At 38.6% G+C, this 13,402-nt stretch overlaps 1 protein-coding gene across 2 annotated transcripts in view; it reads left to right on the top strand.

The window, feature by feature from the left end:
• Positions 1 to 13,402, top strand: part of LOC145988871 (putative ATP-dependent DNA helicase HFM1) — a 357,472-nt gene that overhangs the window by 75,714 nt on the left and 268,356 nt on the right. The gene's annotated exons all lie outside the window — the stretch shown is intronic.

The raw sequence follows: 13,402 nt of genomic DNA, 5'->3' as shown, positions 1-13,402 counted from the left end.
ACATAGATACGTAATAAATGAAATTTCAGTTTGCCAATTTCCACTCATAGTCCAGCGGCATTTGTAATCCCATAGGTTTTTGAATGAAGGGAATATATGACTACCGGTGATACTTTGCTAGTGTATAGTGTATCCTCCATTGTTTTGCTCGCAATTGTGGCACATGGCCTGTGTGACCTCATAAATCTAAGATGGCTACCAACAAAGAAAATCGATCATTACTCCTTTAAGAGTGGTTTTTGACAAATTTTTGTAGAGACATTGTTTGCTAAGAATTGAAAAGCAAACAAAATTAATTTCTACAGGTTTTTTTTCATATCTTGCACTGTTATATAGATATATCCAATGAAATATTATGTTTCCTTTTCTGCAATGATTCTAAGCGTATTTTACACTTTACTTGACATTCTGCATATAAAGGGGAAAATTACTGCCTGGGATATTTTATTGATGCCTACTATTGTGATGTATGGCCTGTGTGACGTCATATATCCAAGATGGCTGCCTCTGCAGCAGAAAATCGACCATACCTCCTCAACACCTTCAGGAGTCATTTTGACCATTTGTAAGTTTTGTTCTTAATTGATTTGCAGTTTTCTCCATCCATTCTAGACGGCCATGTTCCCAGGATGCCTCTTGGCCTTGTGACGTCACTAATTAAAATGTGAAAACTTGCGTGGCGCTTTTGAGGACAGGTCTACAGAAACATGGTGAACGTTGATCAAGATGTCTCCAGTTTGTTAAAGTGTTGCAATAGTGGTTTATTTTTTTAAATTTTTTTTGTTATAATAGTTATTATTAAGATATTTAAATGTCGATATTCTTTCGCTTCTGGCCATTATGATTGCTCCAAAATTCCTTTTGCGACCTTTAAATTCCCCGTGTTGTTCTCAGTCGTTATGGCATCTGAGTATCATGCGAGAGACCCGGATTCGATCCCCGGCGGGGGAGAACAGGGATTTTTCCCACCTGTTCAAGCATCTCCGGCGCCCACCCAGCGTCGTATATAGTGGGTACCTGGAGGAAACTCTGGGGGATAAAGGCGACCAGGGGAGTGGTGCTGATCGCATCACCCCTACCTTCGGCCGTGATCAAGAAAGTGTGGAGCCCTACCCTAACTTCACACCCCCATACGCCTTCATGGCTTGGTGAAAAGCACTTTACTTTTTACTTTACTTTTTTATTCTCAATACTCTTAAGAAATCAATTAATGGAAATGAAATATATTTCTTTTCACATTGTTATTTTGTGTATGGTTTGCGATTAGATTTATTATTTGACTGTTGGGTTCATCTGTCAGAACAATCGAATCCACAAGACACGACATATTATAATTAACAAATTAGAAATGAAAGCGAAATCCACAAGCTGCCCTCATACTCTGCTAAGATCCCTCGCGGCAACAACACACTCCACGTTGTACGTACGCAGTTCCGGTAAGCTCCGGTCCATTTCGAGCCCTGCGTATAATTGTAAAGAAGAGTGCAAGGTATTTTTAACGCTTGTTCGACAATTAAAATGCTGGATAATTCTATTTCATTTCTGCAACGTCTCTTGTTAAGCCAATGTATGCCGTCAACATAGGCTACATTACGCGTGCTGGAGTCAATGTAGTAAATGGAGGGAATGACTATGAAAATGGGGGGATGTTTTTTGAAAATTTTCTTAACTGGGGGATAGAATCCTCTACTAGCACTGCATGGTATCGTTGTTTACCTGTAGAAGCAAATCACTGCCGCAAATATAGTGTGACCTTGGTGCATGGGCGATACTTGGGGCTTAACTTGGGTAGGACAGAATCGAAAAGTTACCATCCCAGATAAAATCCAGCACTATTTTGCTAAACAAACTGTTATATTTGAGAAATCATAAGAAATACTTTTTATTTCTTCATTCATCAGGTCCCAAGAGGTTAACAAAAATATCCTTAACTTGTAAATTTTAATAAGCCTGAAAATTTGGGGGAGGGACAAGTGATCTGCTGGTTGTTGTATCACACTGAAATAAAACGCATTCCCCTACTGCAAGCCCATAGCCGGAATTTTAATTCGGGAGGGCTCATCCCTTATCAGAAACCGCCTTCTAAGGGAGAGAAAGTGGGGAGGGAGATAGAGATGTCCTGAAATTGAATTTCTCAGTATATTACAACTTATTATACTTATCAATCCTACTAAGGAAGTAAAATTAATTACCACTATATACTATTTATATTTTTTGTAAAAATTATAACAATTATTTATTTATTTCCTTCAACAGAGAAATTATCTCCTTTTACAGAAGGTAGCCAATAAAAAACAAGAACAAGAGAAACACATAAAATACAGTAAGACATAACACAGGTATAACACATACACAAATATAACGTAATATAAATTACTAAACTATACTATAGAATCATATAACACCCAATTAGCAATTTAGAAGCGCTTCACCCAAAACAATACAGAACAAGACGAGAAAAAAAACATGTCATTTTTATTCATATGCAGTGATATATTGCTAAGTATAACACTGAATCTTATAATTTATGTTGTAAACACTTGTCTTAATATTTTTTTGTACTCATTGATTGAGATACTAAAATCAAGATTAGATTGCAATATAGATATTTTGTTGTACGCGAAGGACATTCTAAATAATAGCGTATATAGTATATAATTATAGTAAAATTTAGTAATGAAATCTGTAATAATTCTAATATCTGCCACGCACAACTCAAAAATTGCAACAAGAAAATGGTAAATTCCAATAGCCACTTACTTAAGTTATTTCTACATGAAAATGGTTCGTAACATGGCATTTTCCTAAAGTATCAAACGCACAATTGCTACTGTAACTACCAGTAATACTCAGCATATCAATCTGAAGTATAGTTTATCCACACAAATTTAAAATTTCTGGCTTGTCATTTCTTCTTTGTTCAGTAACCTACTTTTAGTGCACTACTACAAAAATGTTGATTTTGACAGTAACAGTAAATTTCCCTGACATTTCCATGACTTTTTCAGGTTTTCCAGACTGGTACACACCCTACCCTGTATTTGTACGATTTCGGAACTGGCTGTGTGCCTGCCCATGCAGTGTCTTGCTACTTGCGGCGGGTTCTTTTGCACCAACCGGTTTATTGTGCTACTTGCCGACAATGAACCTTGCATATCCTTACTAGGGGGAAAAAAATAGCCAATCCACCCTACCACGAGAGAAATTGCGGCAATCCGCTAATGCTTGCATGACAACAGGCGAAACCTCCCGTTGTTAACTCTTTTTTTTTCCCTTGTGATGTCATCCCAGGAGGTCATGAACACTGAAAAGAACAAGTGCATTATTTGTTGTTTATGTGAACGCGGAGGGCACTCTTTGTCGTGGAATTCCCTAGAAATGGGAGGAAATTTGCTGCGACTTGGCTTTTATGTGTCGCGGTCCGCTTCCTCCATAACTCTCTCACGTTAGTGTGTCGTTTGAAGGACCGCCAAGTTATCTGAAGTGGTTCCATGTGGGTTAAGGTCTCCGTAAAAGAGGGAGCCTTGTCAATTATATTGTCTATGCAGTGGTACACACTGGAATTTCGATCCAGGATGACCGTAAGACTATAGGGTCACGGCATTTTTGTAGCCAGCACGCGTGCATATGTGTCTGTCAATCTATCTATGCATATAAATATGGATCATCCCGATGGTGTTGTGCCGACCTCTGCAGCAGAGTGGTTAACACAACGCGCTACGACGCCACTGGTCCCGAATTCGAATTCCGGCCTGGGCATAGCTGTTTTTTTAAGTGATCCTTCATCAGTTTCATCACTCATCCTCACAGTCGCTATTAGCCAGAAAATCGACGCCAAATATTAAAAATTAACTATTCAACGAGCGATGGCGTTGTAGGTTATAATAATAATAATAATAAATTTGAATTAAAACTTTATTTTCATGGTCGTATTGTATTCCCGGTTTCGATACCCGGGAAAAGCACATAGTGGTTCGGATCCCACTTTAAACTTTAGGTCTTGCCGACCTTCCTGGCCGAGTGGTTCGCACAGCACGCTACGACGTCAGGGATGTCGGGTTTGAATCTTAGCCTGGACGTGGGTGTTCTTTGTGAGTGTTCCTTCATTAATTTCATTGAATCATCACTCATCCTCATCATGACGATTAGCCAAAAGTGGCACAAAACGACGCCAAATAACAAAAATAAAATAAACTTAAACTCTAGGTCCAATCCCGATTAGCCTATCTGAGCACAAAGTAAACTTAAAACAAAAATACAATCCATTTCAATTCTCTCTCTCTCTCTCTCTCTCTCTCTCTCACACACACACACACACACACACACACACACACACACACACACACACACATATACATACATACATACATACATACATACATACATACATACATACATACATACATACATACATACATATATATTATTTGTATACGTATAATGTTGGTTGAAGCTATCAGTACATTCATTTCAAATTAGAAAAGAAATGGCTTCCCTGCGAAGAATGTGTAGCTTGTATAATGAATGGTTAGAAAACGGCGTACACTTGGACATATTTACTAAATTTCCTGAGTATAAACTCAATTTAATGGACAACATTCTTACTTATTTTTATTTTTTGTATTTTCTTTTCTTTCTTTATGTGTATGTATATACACATACATATATGAATGTAATTGTGTAAAATTTGATTCATTTTTTATCCACGGTAATGTATAAGGATGATACATGTATTCTATATGTATATTTTATATATTTGTATAAACATTATTTTTATGTGTATAAATCCCCAAATGTAAGAAATTTACTGTGCACTGTAAAATGGCAGATGCCTGTTCCGCGCAGCATACTAATAAATAAATAAAATAAAAATAAATAAATTATTATTTTGATAGCCGAACAGAAAAATGTCCAGTTAATTAGTGTTCCAGAAGAATTACGAAAGGAAAGAAAGGGGTATGTGTGAAAAATTGAGTACAAGAATGTTGGAAACCAGATCAGAAATTCAAGTTTTCATATTCTGTTACTTAATCCGTAGGATACAGTTTTCAAAATATAAAATGTAGAATTTTATGTATGCTAGTTCGTTTTTTTGTTTGTTCTTTTTTCTTCTACTTTTTCCTCTCTTCTTTCACTTTCTCGTTTTTCTAAAAAAGGACTTTGTGAAAACACATAACCAGGACTGGCATCATGTGCAAATATTTTACATCCAGACTTCCGCTTTTTATACATCTGGTAGCCTATACATAACCTGACATCGGAATTTTAGACTTTCCCAGTTTCTCAAACAAAACCTTTGTAGACGATGCTTTTTCTGTGGACGGACATTTGGCCGAGCAGAAACTTCAGTTTGCACGCTGTCAGATGAGCCCTGCTTGCTTTATTAGCAGTAATGATTTATTGTTTTTGTCTCGTTACTCCTTTCTATCTTGTTCCTCAGTTCTGATTTTTCTTGCACCACGCTTTACCTTAATTTAAAGTTTCCGGTTACATGGTTCACACCTTCCTCCACCCCTTTCAATGTTGAGCTTAGTTGGAGGTCCTGCAGTACTCAGGAATCTCGTGTGTGTTGTAAAATACACTATCTCTTGTGTTACACGATTTTTTGCACTTACGTGTGCGCATGCACGATTGTTTCTTCGCAATTAACAATTCTCATCTTGTTTTGCCTGCACCGTGCATGTGTTGCGATTTCCCTTACTCGTAGTAATAAACTTGGCGGTCGTCAATTGCATTATACTACATTACCACAGATAATGATAAAATATGTTCTAATAGACAATAGTAGAGCCATCATTTCCTTCAAAGTACAATTATTGAATTTTCTCCAATCTTTTGTTGGTTTCCATTCTTTTGTTATTAAACCCAACATTGAAAGTTTAGTAGATTGTTGATCTTTTGCGACTGTCTCCTCGGGGAATGGTATAGTCCACGCGTTTGCTTCGTTAACGTCGAAGAACTGAAGAAAGTCGCGCCACGAACGTGGGTGAGGATAAACAACGGGCGAGTTGTTTTCGTCCAATCACACTCAACCTTCAGCCAATGGGCGCAGCTGTCGTTCTGCTCGTCTACTCCACGTGGAGTCTCAGTCACATGACTGCGGATACGCTGTTGCCGTACTTTGCAACATCAATGTGGAGACCGTGGGAAGGTGCTTGTGCGAGGAGGGACAAGGTGGCGTAGAGCATAGGCGGAGTTCTGGAGGGGCCAAGGGGATCCTGCCCCCCCCCCCCCGAACTTAAAAAAGACTAAATAAATAACACATGATTAAGTTCAGTTACTACATTTTTGTTATGAAGCCATACCGTAAATCTTGATGTTTGGCATGATGGCATGTGCGGTAATTGCGCCGCAATAGCGGGTCTTAGACGATTTGATTGATGTGTACAGTTGGATGAAAGAAAAACGTAAAATGACTTTGTGTTGAGTCAACAGTTACTGCTGAGGCATCAAAAGAACTTTTCAATTTAATTTTTCTATAATTTCTGAAGCTTACTATTGTACCGTAACTTTTTTAAAGTAATACGAGTATTGTATCAATAAAAAAATAATGAAATGCAAAATGCAATAATCGTACTGTTTTGCTTAACATTTTCAAATCTAAAAGGCCTAGAACTCAGTGTTTTTAAGTTGTTTTTTTTTTAATTTCTGGGGGAAGGTCTCCGGACCCCTTATAAGTTAGGGGATATTCAACGACCCTCAGGTTCATCGTATGCTTCTCCCAGAGTCTGGCTTCCCCAAAGCAAAAGCTCAAACTCCGCCCATGGCGTAGAGTAGATGTAGAGAGTAGATGTATTGCAACACTGTGCGTTGAATGTAATTGTTGCAGCTGGTGGGCGCGCTCCGTGGACTCCAAAGCCAGCCGGTCGTTAACGTAGCTAGCGCGTCGACTATATGAGCTAGAGGATGAGCGAAAAGTCACTCTGCACCTGGCAAAACAATACAAATACGACAACTGCAATCGTAGCTACTGCAGTACATGCTGGAAATTCCCTCTGCTTTCTCGGACACTTCTGGCTTGTAACGACCCTATTGAGAGAACTTTCAAGTTATATATCTATGTTCAAAAATCGCCTTGCGTATAGACAACCCAACCTACCTTGTAATTCTGTGACTTGTTTACCATTCACGACTATACATATTCAGTAGATTGAGCAGTTATGCCAAATAGAAATCCAAAATGAACATTGTCGAACGTAATGTCTCTTGTTCTCCACATGCAGTAATACTTGGTCCAAGGTTTGTTTATTTAATCCTGCTTCGGAACTAACCTGACGGACTGGTTTCATATTTTCTCTGCGTGAATAAGTGTAATCTCTATACAGGGTGAGTCAAAAGTCAGAAACCATAGTGTTGTTCACTTCAGCTTATATGGTTTATATGATATACTCAATATGTTGCCCCTCTTCAGTAAGACACATGTTCAGACGACGCTCCCAGTTCTTCTGGACACTGAGGATTGTGGCAGACGGTATTTGCGCAACATATTTATTATCATTTCTTGCAGATGGTGTAGGTTGTGAATCTGGGTGGAATAAACCATTGCCTTCAGGTGACCCCCTAGGTAGTAGTAATCTTCTGGTGTGTGGTCAGGGGACCTCGCGGGCCACTCAACGGGGCCTCGCCGACCTATCCACCTCCCCGAAAACTGGTCATCACATTAGTCCTACGGTTCCTGACTTTTGACTCACCTGTATTTCACAACATGAGAATGCATTGAAGAAAGATAGTACCTAGAACAACATCGAGCTTTCATGCACAACACTCTTTTCACACACGCGTACATGAAAACGAACACGCGAAGTTAAGTTTTAACTTGATAGTAAACGTCCGCAGAATATTTATCCGAAATCTGACGACTTTTCCACGATCAAAATGTATTATTTTTGCCGAAACCCGGCATCGAACCAGGAACCTTTAGATCTTCAGTCCAATACTCATCCAGCTGAGCTATTTCGGCTCGTTATCGTGATACTACATTTCAGTAGTAAACGCAATTTGAGGAAAGTTAGTAAAACCGATATACGGTGTACGTTTAAAATCCAATTCTAAAAGTCTGTCTAACATCAGCATTTAACTGTAAGATATTCCTTTAAATCAAACGTATTGAGCTTGGAAGGAAATCATTCAACCAGAGCATTTTAATAAACACCCCAAGTTACGTAGTCTCTAGCAGGATATTGATATTTGTAATTGATCTCTTACTCTGTGTTGGGGACCCTGTTACGCGACGAAATTACTATCAGAGTGCTGAATTGTTGAACTTAAATTTGCAACTCATGTTCTTGACCTCAGCTAATGAGGATCACCTTTTATTATCTTACACATTTGAAGCAACTGAGAAAATGTTGAGGGTAGAATATCGTGTACTGGTTGCAAAGTGATGGATCTCATTCTCTATCAAATAAAGGCATTAAGACAGATAATAGCAAATCACAGGTTTCGTGACAATTTGTATGGAACGATTGAATTGGAGATCATGCATGACATAACAATTACCAATAACGTATGTAGAGTTTTCATTTGCAGTTCCCTTGTGTTTTGTTACAATTCACCGCCTTGATATACGAGTAATAAGATATCAGAGCCATTAGGTGTTGTAATTTTAAAAAGAAACTTATTTTCAAGGCTTCGAGATCGAATAATGGTCCTATGGTTTTCCAACATGACAATATCCCAACTCACAATTTTTGTAAACTCACAATTCCCAGGTGTCATTTACGTAAAGATTCATTTCTGAAACCAAAATGTGAAATTCATTAAAATTTTCATATTTCAATAACATATCGTGCCATTTGGTTTTGCTTCTTGAGAAATATTTGTTTCTGTGTGCAACGTTCATAAAGCCAGATTCTCGGTCAACTATTGAATGTAAATATAAACCTAATCAATACAGCCATGTTTTGATCTGGATAGAAGAAGTTCGTCATATGGTGTTAAACAACAGTGAAGGTGTGACTTGTTTCAGAAACCTTTAGTGAGCCCCTTCAAAGGATCGAACTCTCCCGACCCCTGGTTTACAAGACCAGTGCTCTAGCCACTTTTTTGTGACTTTTAAAGGAATATCCCTATGCGGTAGTATCCCCCGACAAATACAAACATCCCTGTCCTAAACTGGATTCGAACCCGGGACACCTGGCATCGTAGCGCGCTGAGCTGACCACTCCGCCACGGAGGCCGACAGTCACTCAGCTAAGGAGGCAGATGCTGTTTCTGTGTCTAAAACCGTAGAATCCACTATACAGTTTGATGTAACCATCCTTATATCGCGAAGCACAATCCACTGCATTTCGGATAGCCAAAATCATTCACGGTTTCCCCAACGTTTTGTAATGCATGAGAAGAGATATCGTTCACGTTAAAATAACATTTTCCGTTCATACGATGAAAATTAATAAATCATACAGGCAATTTAAAGATCCGTGAAGAATTTTGAGGGCACGGAAGGATTGCATATTGTAAAGAAAGGTGTGGCTTCGTGCTTTAAAATATGTGATAGTCTCTTCCTGACATATTCATTTCGTTCGTTAGAATCTGACGATTTTACTAGGATCAAAATTCATTATTTTTGTCGAAACCCGGCATCGAATCAGGGACCTTTAGATCTTCAGACTAACGCTCTCCCAGCTGAGCTATTTCATCTCGTTATCGTGATACATACATTTCAGTAGTAAACGCAATTTGAAGAAAATATGGTATAACCGACATATAGCGTAATTTTTAAATGCAATTTTAAAATTCTGTCTTAACATCAGCATTTAACGGTAAGATATCGCTTTATATTAAACATATTGAGCTTAGAGGGAAATAATTCGACCAGATGATCTTAATAAAAACGCAAGTTACGTTGTCTCTAGCAGGATGTTGATATTTTTAATTGATCTCTTAATCTGTATTGGGGATTACAAGGCGACGGCGTCACCGATGCGCCATCGGGGAGGCACCGTGCAATTGATTCCGGGCATATACTGTAGTACAACATATGATCTGATTATAAGAAATTAATTAAATCGCATCGGACTATCAAGAATGCGAATCTTGATTGTTATATTTTTTAAGGATAAAAAACTTAAACTCTCTTGATCTGTAGAACTAATTAATGAATTCGTATAATGAAGATTCGGATATCGGATCCAGAAATCAGGATTATGAAATTAGATCCGGGATTCTGATTCATATTCGACCTTGCATCCCTAATTTCGACTGCTTTAATCTTTTAGTCGTAATTCCAATTCTACAGCAACGTCGCTTTTCGCTGCATTCAAATATGGTGCAGTGTTGAAACCACATGGGAAACATATAAGTTTATAGCATTGGTGTTTCACCTGTCTAATTAACATTACCTTTCCAACTTCCTCTTGCCTGTCCCCCTCCCAAAGAAGGAAGAAACCTTCACTTTTATGGTTATTCTCAGGGACCTCACGCAATCTTGTGAGAAGACGAGAGTAATGGCGAAGATATTTGAGTGACAAAGAAGGGATGCCACTCTCATGGATTCACTTGCACAATGGCTTCCCAGGAGAGCTCGCTGACCACATTATCGCTGTAGAAATCGGAGGCCGGGTGACTATGTCTTCACAATGTGATCAGGAGTGATTATGCCCCAGCTTCATTAACACGTTCGCACAGGACACCATGCCGTTATTACTACGTTTTGTCACTTCCTTTGGGTGGAAGATCTGCGGAGTCATGACATAACGCAACAACTTCGCAAAGAAATGCAGGATTTTTATGAAAATTTCTGTCTTCGACGTTATGAATCCTGAAAAACTGTATGTATGGAACCAAGTAGCACACATTCACAGTGTCCGCTAATCTGTTCTTTATATATCGGATACCAGAGGGGACTTCACTGGGTGGGCATGAGGTAATCCTAACTCACTCCTCTTCCTATCCAAATAGCTTGCTTACATGACACCTCAGAATCGCTTTTGTAAACCGAGGATTGTGCGCATAGATAATGATAGAGGGAAGGAGAGAGAGAAAGAAAGATAGACAAAGATAGAAATAAAGAGAGTCATATAGAAAGGAATAATTTTTGGACTTTCTTTAGGCTCAGATAGGCTAATCGGGACTGCGGCTACAGTTGAAAGTGGAATCTGAATCACCGTGCAATGTGCCTCCACCGGGGATCCATGCCTCCTTTAATTAAGGAACTAAAAGAGAGAGCTAAACATAGGAAACGGAGGTAGAGGAACCGGAAGACAGAGATGAACGAACAAAAGGAAGAGAGGGGGGTGCATTTGAGTCGGACCGGTCTGTCGACCACTCCCCTTGAAAATGGCATAATTCGTTTCATGTAACATAAAAGCTTGTTATTTTTATATTTAATAAAAAATAACAAATAAAGTACAGCTATTTAGTGTTCGAGCAGAATAGCAAAAGTAAAGCGTTAAATCGAAGAATTGAGTGTAAAATGCAGGATCATATTTTCCATATCTACCATTTAATTAAAAGAATAAGCAAATTCAAAATTTTTAACACTTAATTAATGACTAAAATTTCCCCCTAACTTCTGAGCTTTTTCTTGAACGAGGCATGTACAAATTGATGTGTAATATGCATCCATTTCAGTACACTAACACTACGAAATGTAAAGGAAAATTATGAAAAAACATGGAATAACATGGGTTTATTTTATTAGTTCATAACAGTTATTATTGTACAATAATCATAATAATAATAATTATTATTATTCAAGTTTTATCAACGGACCGCAACGTAAAGCTCTTTCGTAATCCCACAACAAGGCTCTCCCTTCTACAACGATCTCTTTTCTATAGGCTTCTTCACTTTTATAATAACCGAACTCCAAATTTTGACATTTTTATTATCAGAACTCAATTTCCGACAATCGTAACAAACAACGTACCATCTAGTGTTGTTTTTGCTGTGTTGTTGTTTGTGCTGTTGTTACAGTTTCAGTGTAAAATGGTTATGAAATGCACATTCCTAGTGTGTATAAGCACAACGTACAGTTGGGGGCAAGTAAAGGTGCTACTGATCACATCATCTTCGCAATTGACCGAGATTATGAATGTACTGGCCCTACCTCCAAACATGTTGCAAAGTGTACGGGGTAGCTTTCTCTTTATACACACACACAGTGGCTTACCCACGATTTTCGGATGGGGGAGGGTACGTATATTTTTTTTTTACTAGTAAGTCCTCATTTTGCCATATTTTTCTGCCTTTGACGTTCTTTTTTTTAGGAATACTGGCAAAAGTGTGTAGTTATAACCCCCCCCCTTTGGGCACGCACATACAGACAGGGAGAGAAAGAGACGCAGTGGCCCAGTGTCAACCGGTTGAGTGGTCAGCTCAGCGCCCTATGACACCAGAGGTCCTGGTTCAAATTCCGGGTAAAACATGGATGTAAGTGTTATTCATGATTCAGTAGATTTTTTTAAAAAAAAATGAAAAACGTAAGTGACGTAGAATAGAAACATGGCGAAAGAAAATACACTCGGTAGGACGTCTGACTGCCACTCTGGAGTTCCAGGTTTGATTACCGGGGTGCATAATTTCAGGTTGGAATTTTTCCAGGATATCCCAACCAAGAGATTCTCTGGGATTTTCCCATACTCCAATATATGGCCACCTGGAGGTATAAACGACCACATCCACCCATCTGCGCATGTTTCAGAACGATAAAGGATAGCAAACTGTGAAGTTTGCATGTATACAGAACACACAACATTCAGACTCGTTAATTATTGTAACTAATTCATTACTTTTATGAAAACATTCTGTTCGTTCCGTAAACATTATTGCATATATAAAAAAATATATATGCATATTTGGAGTCATGTTTTTGTTAGCTTTCGAAGATTTTAAAAAATCATAACACAGTTCATTAAATGAACTGGAACGGTTACATCACTTAAAGGTATCGTTCCAATGCCTTATCGGGAAAGATGGTGGCGGCTTGGGGTTCAATCTCCGACATATTATTGAAATAGACGCGGTGGCCCAGTGAAAAGTTAGCTTTGTCCACATTTTATGTATAGCTAGCTATATGTCGCTATATTTTAAATCGCACAACTCCATTCCTTTCCTACAGACGGAGTAAAATTGTTATGTAAACAGCTAACATTGTCTTATAATGAGAACCTTCATCAGTGCCGGATTTACAAGCCGCAAAACCCCGCAGACAAGTAAGCCTTTAGGGGACGCTCAGCCATAGACATAGTAGAGGGTTCGTATACTCGTATGTAAAAAATAAACGTAGTTACTCAGGGGTACAGAAACAAATACAATTTATATAGGTAAAGTTAAAGTTCCCTGTGCATATAGCAACGTGTCATGAAGACACATTTAGGGAATGGGGGGTGTAGCCCCACATATTTTCGATGTCGGCCATCTTGTAGGTGATGTGATCAGCACCACGCTGCGGCCGCCT

This window comes from Lepisma saccharinum, chromosome 6, assembly GCF_977018435.1.
Source record: "Lepisma saccharinum chromosome 6, izLepSacc3.1, whole genome shotgun sequence".
Taxonomy (NCBI): Eukaryota; Metazoa; Arthropoda; class Insecta; order Zygentoma; family Lepismatidae; genus Lepisma; species Lepisma saccharinum.
Note: the sequence above shows the minus strand (reverse complement) of the source record. Positions and strands in the feature narration are given on the sequence as shown.